Raw genomic sequence first — 8,157 nt, 5'->3', positions numbered from 1 at the left:
TTCAGTAAAAATACAATGCCAAAGGGTCAGTTAAAATGCGGTGGAATGGAGTGCCTCTTTCCGGGGTCACTCCCTTGTAAAAATCATGAGTGAAAATGCATAATTTGATGCACTTCCAAATCACTTGTACATATCATTTAACTGCCTCTTTGGAGGCAAACTTTTCGCTGGGTATATTATATTTAAACGTATCAAAAGCATTATATTTAAACTTATTATAATATAATATTTTTTTAAATTCCTAATTTAAAACAGAAAATTGTTATAATATCACTCTAGACCCCCCGATATTATCTGTCAAGACAATTCAATATTAAAAAAATAAATGACAAATGTGTCAAACATCAAACGAGTTTTCTGAACGACCACAAAACGCTTTACGATACCGTATAGAGGCAATAAAATTGTCAATGTGTCTTGATGATACAGTCGTCGAAACTTTATTGACCCCAGCGGGGTTGTAATATGTTTTATAAAATGTTTTGAGACACGGAAAATTATTGAAACAGACAAAATTAATGGTACTGGCTTAGTTGCCACCTGAATCTTTGGCCCTTTGGGCAAATTCGTGTCATATTCCCATTTCATTTGTCTTCCGTTTGAAGTTGAATTATGATGTTGCGAAAATGTTGGTAATTTCATTATAGGTGTCTATTGAAATGCCTTCAATTTGAATATCAATGAAGGTACAGCATGATGTTGGTCAAAAATCATTTTTGACATATTCTTTAGTCTCACAAACGAAAACAACAGCAGCTGGAGTAGCTGAGAAGGCAAAAGAGCTCCCATTATGAGTTTCACTGGTTTTACTGTCAATGTTATAAAATTATAGTTGTGTGATTAGGTGTTTTATTCGAAGAATACATATGGTAACATGGGGCGGCCTCGCCACTGGGTCGCCTACACCAGCGCCGTTTTTCTTGAAAACTACAAGTGCTAGAAAAAAGCCCAAAATTTGGCATTTGTGTCAAAGATATGATTGCGGATGCATGCGGTTTTGTGTTTTCAGGGTATTGTGAACAAATTCTTGTTCGGTATATTTGGTGATATCTTGTTTACCTTTTGTGATATTAAAATATATATTTTATACGTTTAAAAGACATCCTATGAAGAAATGAAATCACAATCATTTTCAAAACGAAAGTAATTACAAATGTCAATATATTCATATTATGAAATTTATTGGGGAGTGGGGCGCCTACATATGTTTGTCATAGATATACCACATTATAATATGAAGATAAAATCGCATATTATGTTAAACTTCTTATGTTATTTTTATTATGATGTTTTTACCTTAGTTCAAGGTGCGTACTTCAATTAACTGCTAGAATCTGCTTCTTTTTGTAAATGTTATAATCGTTTTTGATTACTCAATAGGAAACATGTTAATGTTTTTTTATAATATTGATATTTAAGGAAGATGTATTGTATATGACAGTTTTAGACTTTGTTGGTGTATGTCCCATGTCGAAGCTACCCCATGGATGGAGAGCCTTTGTCACTTTTTAGAAATTTTGTAAATTTTCAAAAATAATATTTTAAAAACAAAATTATAGTATTCTTATATTTTTTACAAAATATAATAGTTGAAAAACTTTTAACGTTGTCGATATAAAAACATTTTTAAACTTAGTTGTTTTTGCACTCATTACTTAGGATTTTGTGTTGTTTAGTTGAAAATATTGGAAAAAATCTATAAGAGTATTTCTGGCTGGTGTGTACGATAACTCTTGAATAGGGTTTTGGGTAGGAAAATCCAGCACCGGGAATTCTCGTTTTTTTGGTTACGGGATTTTCCCGGGAAACAAAAACATATTTCCCGGGAAATCGGGAAATATCTTTTTTACATTTATCACAACTAGTATTGAATTAATGAATAAACAGTTTTTTACCATAGAATCAGAATTCGAATAGATTTTACAAACTTAGTTTAAGTTCGAAATGGACCACATCGGTGGTCCACTACTTCCGGTACCTTCCCCACAAAAGTTCAACAACTATCGCTAAAATGGTGCGCTCGATAACTCTCGAAGGGAATAACCGAATCGGTCATAATTTTGCATATGGTAATATTAGTTCCAGGAATAGAACGGGTTCCACACAAAATTCGGAAAATGTGAAGTTTAAGATCTCTTCTAGGATTGATTTGAATTTTTTCAGCAATTTGTCTTTACGGGACCCTTTACGACGGTAGGAATTTTGTCGGGAGCAAGTCCATACTTCCTGAGATAATGCAGCTCCAAGAAACCTTGACGGCAACAACTAAAATGGAAAATTGGCAAGCCAAATCACTTTCTATAGAGCGATTTCATTAGCTTTGAATAATGGAAATGATCAGTGTGGGCAAAATCCGGGCAACAAGGTGCATTTTTCCATATTTTTTCGTTTTTAGATAGAGCGAAAACGTGTCATACCTTTTTGAGCCGGCAACTCTTTGAAAATATTGTATTTCATATAAGTTACTATGGGAAGATAAAAAATCACGGTAACGTTGACCCACTCTCGTGTTTAAAAATTTCCCGGGAAATCCCGGATTCCCGGGAATGACAATTTTTTGATTCCCGTTTCCCGGGAATGATAAAAACCGGGAAAACCCAAAACCCTACTCTCGAAGAATCAACCTATTTGGTTCAAATTTTAGGTCTCATAAATTTTGTCTAAACTTGGTTTATGTTCGAAGATGGACCCTATTGGTCTACCCATGCAGTTAATTACCCCCACAAAAGTTCAAAAAATTTCGCTAAGATTATTCGCACGATAGTTCCAGAACGGACTAACCGAAATATTACTTTCATGCATATATCAGGTTCGAATATGGACTAAATCGGTCCATTCCTTTGGGAAAATTATAGTTTTACAGCTCTTCTCGAACCGCTTTGAATTTGTTTGAAACATGTTTGCCTTACGACGTTGCAATCTTTTTGAGACGACGCCAAATTAACTGACTAGTGCATAATATACGTCCGAATATGGACTACATCGGAGCACTCCTTCGGGCGCTTCCCACACAAATTTTGGAAAGAGTGCCGTTTAAGGACTCGTCTCGGATTGTTTAAATTTTTTGCGTTTTTTGTCTTTGTGGCCCTTGTTACGAAGGTGCCATTCAAAGTCCATTCTTCTTGGGAAATTGGCCCAAAATTAAAAAAACCATAGAAACGTTATAAGTACTGAGTTTACTTATTTTCTTTGTGTCCCAGGCTGAGAGTATATCTCCGTCGGTACTGCTGACTGATACTTTCTAACTTGTTTTAATAATATCCCAGCAAAATTTTTGATGCCAAAGATGCCATTCAATCATGGGTGAAAGTGATCTGGCATGTCATCTTTTTATCATCTTCATCGATGAATTTTATATGAGCGTGGACCCCAAAAGATGCTATTAATTTTTGGATCCAAAGCATGTCATTTACACCAATGCTTTGACTTGTCATTTCACCAATGCTTTGACATGTCATTTCTACCAATGATTTCGCATCATTTTCACCAACCCTTGGCAATGACATTATAATTACGACGAGAGTTTTAACAACGTTGCTTGTGATTTCGAGTCTCCAACTAAATCAAGCCTATTGTAAAGAATTTATCTTATATATTTACAAAATTTTTTATAAATAAAAACACAAAATCCATCTCTATTGGATCGATGGAATTGGTTCAAATGCTGATGAAAAGATCGGATCTTTCACGGCTTCTTTTACATGGGTTCAAATGCTGATGAAAAGATCAGATCTTTCACGACTTCCTTTGCATGGGCTCAAATGATAATGAAAAGATCGGATCTTTCACGACTTCCTTCGAACCAATGCAAAAGATGCAATGCAATCACGTCATCGCATAGAACACATTCCTCCAAATTTTGCTGGGATGTAGCGAAAAAGCCCATATTTGTCATTATAAAATACGGAATATAATACCCTACATTTCCAGTAATGACATCGTATATGGTAAATTTCAAATTTCCTTTGCAATTACATAGAAAAAAAATTAAAAACTTTTTTGACGAGCACATCCGCCATTTTTGGTACATGGGTTACGAAAAAAATCGTGGTTTCAAATCTGTTCGCGTTCACAAAATTGGATGCTGCACTCAAAAGTTATATGCGGTTTTACTCTCTTGTAAAGAAGAAAATATTTAAAAAGTCCTATTGTGTTGTAATATAAGCATGTATATATGAATCGTTAGCAGCATTTGATATCTACCCGTAGATGCTAAAATAGTTGATAAATTTATTTCTATTTTCGCGGAAAATCAAAAAATATTGAAGAAACCTTGGAATAAATTTTATTTATTCTAAATCAGAGTCCAAAAAATCTCTAAAAAAATAATTTAAAAATACGTACAGAATCTAGACAACGCGTAGAAAAATGTGAGACCAAAATTAGAAAGATCGCGTTTATAACTTGCATATTACAGCAACAACAAAGAACGGAAACTTATTGTTGGAAATTATTTCAAAAATATATTTTTGGTAAAATACGAAAAATTTGAAAAATAAATGTTGGGAGTTATTCTATTATTTCGCTAAATTTCGATTCAAATCCTGAAGTATTTTGCTTAAACTTCTACGAGAAAAGTAATTAGTCATCGTGAAAGTATATTTGCGTTCTGTGATAAGCAATAGAAATAAGAAGTTGAGAGTAATATTGAAATTACAATCAAAGAAAAAACATAGAAGTTAAAAACCGAATAATTCGCGAATTGGTTAAAATCGGTTGAGGTGCATGTGCTTTTCGGATACAGGGAGTCCATGTCTATCAATATGCATGGATTTTCCCATGTTTCATTCAGCGGCCAAAGTGTGCCATCAGTTGCATCTTACTATTTAAAAACCTTCAAGTGGGCAAAAATTACGCGATATGCATATGATGATAAGGTGCATCCGATTTCAATGGCCGCCTATTAAAAATACGTCAATATAAATTATTTTAGACAGATTCGTCAAGAACTGCGGATGTGCCACCGCATTCTATTTTGGGATAAATAGGGATATTACTCCTGAATCTTTGTAATTTGTGACACACCTTTTTGGCAAATATTATAATCGCGTATAAAGGATTACATTTATGCAAAACTAATCAAAGAAAATCGCGGTTCAATTCGCGGAATTGTCAAAATATATTTTTGCAGATTTTCCTACTTTCAAGGTATCTATATCCGGCGTTTTAGTGGATGGATTCGACCGCGGAAGAGCTCATTAGATCCGGCACGTAAAAAAACTAAAATCACGCGGGGTTCAGGGGTACCTGTACGACAATTGTAAATTTTAAAGCCAAAAAATAGGTTTTTTCAGAAAATTTACGCACCAAATTTTCGCCTTTGGACTCCTATTACTAGGAAGCTGTACGGAGCACACTCATGAGATATACACCGAACGACGTGGAATCGCGAGTTCTACAATCCTATAAACTAGTTTGGATTATTATCTAGTTGCACCCACTATTTATAAGAAAAAATCGAAAAACCCAGTTTTCAAAACTTCAAAATGTCAGCATCGATTTTAGGGGGATGCAGTGTATATGTCGAGAAGTCATACATTAGAACCATGTTGCCCAAGGGGTATTCTTCAATTCTCTCTTTGAGCTTATGTGTGAATTTTCCGTGGTTTGACCAGAAATCAAGAACGAACACAAAAAAACTTGTAAACTTCAACACATTTTTACCTATTTTTTAATATTCCCACCAACGCAGCTTCCACGAAAATTATTTGTTATTGTCCATGTTATGAGATCATGGCTAAAACACTTCAATTAATATAAATATATTCATATTTTATAAAATATATTAACAGTTCGCGACTTATTAAATGGTAAACCTCAACTTCAACGATTGCAAAACTTTTTTGAATATTACCATATATGTATACCATAGCTTCGTTCCCGTACTTTTTAATAGTAAAACTCGTAAAAGAGAGAACTGTAAAAAAATTATTCTCACATAAATATTTTTTGAAATAGTTCGGGAATGGAAAAATGGAAAATACGTCAAAAAAAAACTTTAACAAATGTCAAAGTCAGCGTATAAGCCAATCAAACGCCGGCAACCACTTTACTATTTTTTACACGCTCAAATTCTTCGAGTAAGAAATGTTTAAAGAGAGCGCCATTTTTGTTTAAAGAAAAGTGAAGCTTTTACAACTTTTTTGTGTACGGGAACGCTTTTTCGGGTAAAATGTGTAAAAGTGGTAAAAATTGTAAAAACTTTGTATGACCGGACGGCAAAAATATGTCGCAGATATCTGCGAAATTAGTGTCCAGGTGTAGTGGAGTAGAGTATCACAAGGTCGGCCCTGTCCGACTATAACCCTCTCTTGTTTTTTTTTTTATCGAATGTTTTGTTTTATTTCCGTTTTAAACTTAAATAAAAGTGTTGCTTTTTATTACTCTTGGATGTTTTTTAAAAACAGTAAAGATGATGGAGCTGTGTTTGTTGTTGTTGTGGTACAGATGTTATTTGTTTATATTTTTTAAGATTTAAAGTCTCCTTAGGACAAAAATACACTTTTCAGAAAGCGAAGAGGAGCAAGAAGACCATCATAAAACAGAAAAGACCCATAGCTTCGGAAAGGGCGACACCCAAGATAGCGTAGGAGAACAATTATTGTTTCAATGATGAATTTCTGGCATATCCAATGATGAACATTGGCATATCCAATGTTCCGATACTGGTACCGGAACCAGCTACTCCGACTGTTGCAGCACCAGCACCAATGAATTTGGCAGCTGAATCAACGTCACGTGTGACGGGGGATGTCTGGAATTTCCTGATTTGTGCCAGTAAAGCAACGGGGTTGTGTTCTGAGCGACCAAGGTTTGGCTTTGGCTAATGACTGCGCTGCTCAATGGTAGCAAGTAATGCCTGGAGCCGTTAAGGAGAGCGGTCCTGGCAATGGGGGCAATACGGGAACTGTTGATACGAACATTTTGATTTGTTTTTTTTTATTTAAGTTGCTTGCAGATCAACAAGAAATTGAAGCTTGCGCGTTAAAGTTAGCGCACATTCATACTTACTTATATGGCTTTTATATTAAACGGAACGTGTTGTTCCATAAGCCGAACTAAGAATAGATTTCCTAACGCAACGATCTTTTGGCATCTTTATCCTTCCTGCTGACATGGCCAACGCAATCGTTGTACTTCGATACGTTTTACTATATCGATGTCGGTCGGCTGGTAAAAGTCGTGGTTGATACGACGTCGGTATTCACCGTCAACGCATATTGGTCCATAAATCTTTCGAAGAATTTTTCTCTTAAAACCACCAAGTTCGGCCTCATCTGCTTTCGCAAGTACCCATGCTTCAGATCCATACATAAGTAGGGGTAGTATCAGTGTCTGGTAGAGTGTAAGGTTTGTTTGACGAGAGGTGGTTTTACTTTTAAACTGTTTACTCAGACCAAAACTGATGTTGTTCGTTTTAGTTATGGCGTTGCCGAGGTAGATAGAGGTAGAGGTTCTAAACATCAACAGTTGGTCCGAGTCTACTGGACGTCTTGCTTGTTGATACTATAAACTTTGTCGCCGTTGTCTGCCAGACCCCCTTTGGCAGACTCTTTTTCAATTTTCGCAAAGGTGGCTGTTACGGATCGAGTTCATTGACCTATTATATCGATATCGTCTGCGTAGGCCAGTAACAATATATCCTTATTGTATATAGTGCAATTTTTATCTCTATCGGTATATACATTCGCTTCTCGTATGACCTTTTCCAATAGAAGGTTAAATAGGTCACACGATAGACTGTCACCTTGTCTGAAACCTCGTTTTGTTTCAAAAGGTTCCGAGATGTTCTTTCCCACTTTAACAGCTGATCTTGTTTTAGCCAGTGTCATCCTGCATAGTCGTATAACTTTTACAGAGATACCAAACTCAGACATGGCTTGGAACAACTTTGATCGAATTGGGCTGTCGAAGGCGGCCTTATAATCGATGAGCAGGTGGTATGTGTCGATCTATCTTTCGTGGGTCTTCTGCAGTATTTTCCAGGTCCAAAACCGCATTGGTATGACCAAATTATGTTATTGACCATGGATTTTAAACGTTCACACAGTACGCTCGACAGCACTTTGTATGCGATTGGTAGCAGACTTATGCCTCTGTAGTTTGTACACACCGTCTTGTCTCCTTTCTTGTGTACGGGACATAGGAGGGTATGCT

The 8,157-nt window shown here is 35.7% G+C and overlaps 1 pseudogene; it reads right to left on the bottom strand.

Annotated features, from left to right (window-relative positions):
- Positions 1 to 6,311: 6,311 nt before the first annotated feature.
- On the bottom strand, positions 6,312 to 6,930 carry LOC141398484 (ATP synthase lipid-binding protein, mitochondrial-like; annotated as a pseudogene).
- Between the last annotated feature and the right edge of the window lie 1,227 nt (positions 6,931 to 8,157).

The sequence above is a fragment of the Musca autumnalis genome, unplaced genomic scaffold (genome assembly GCF_047663935.1).
Source record: "Musca autumnalis isolate F117 unplaced genomic scaffold, ASM4766393v1 scaffold_3, whole genome shotgun sequence".
In the NCBI taxonomy this organism is placed as follows: Eukaryota; Metazoa; Arthropoda; class Insecta; order Diptera; family Muscidae; genus Musca; species Musca autumnalis.
This window is presented reverse-complemented; position numbering and strand designations above follow the sequence as displayed.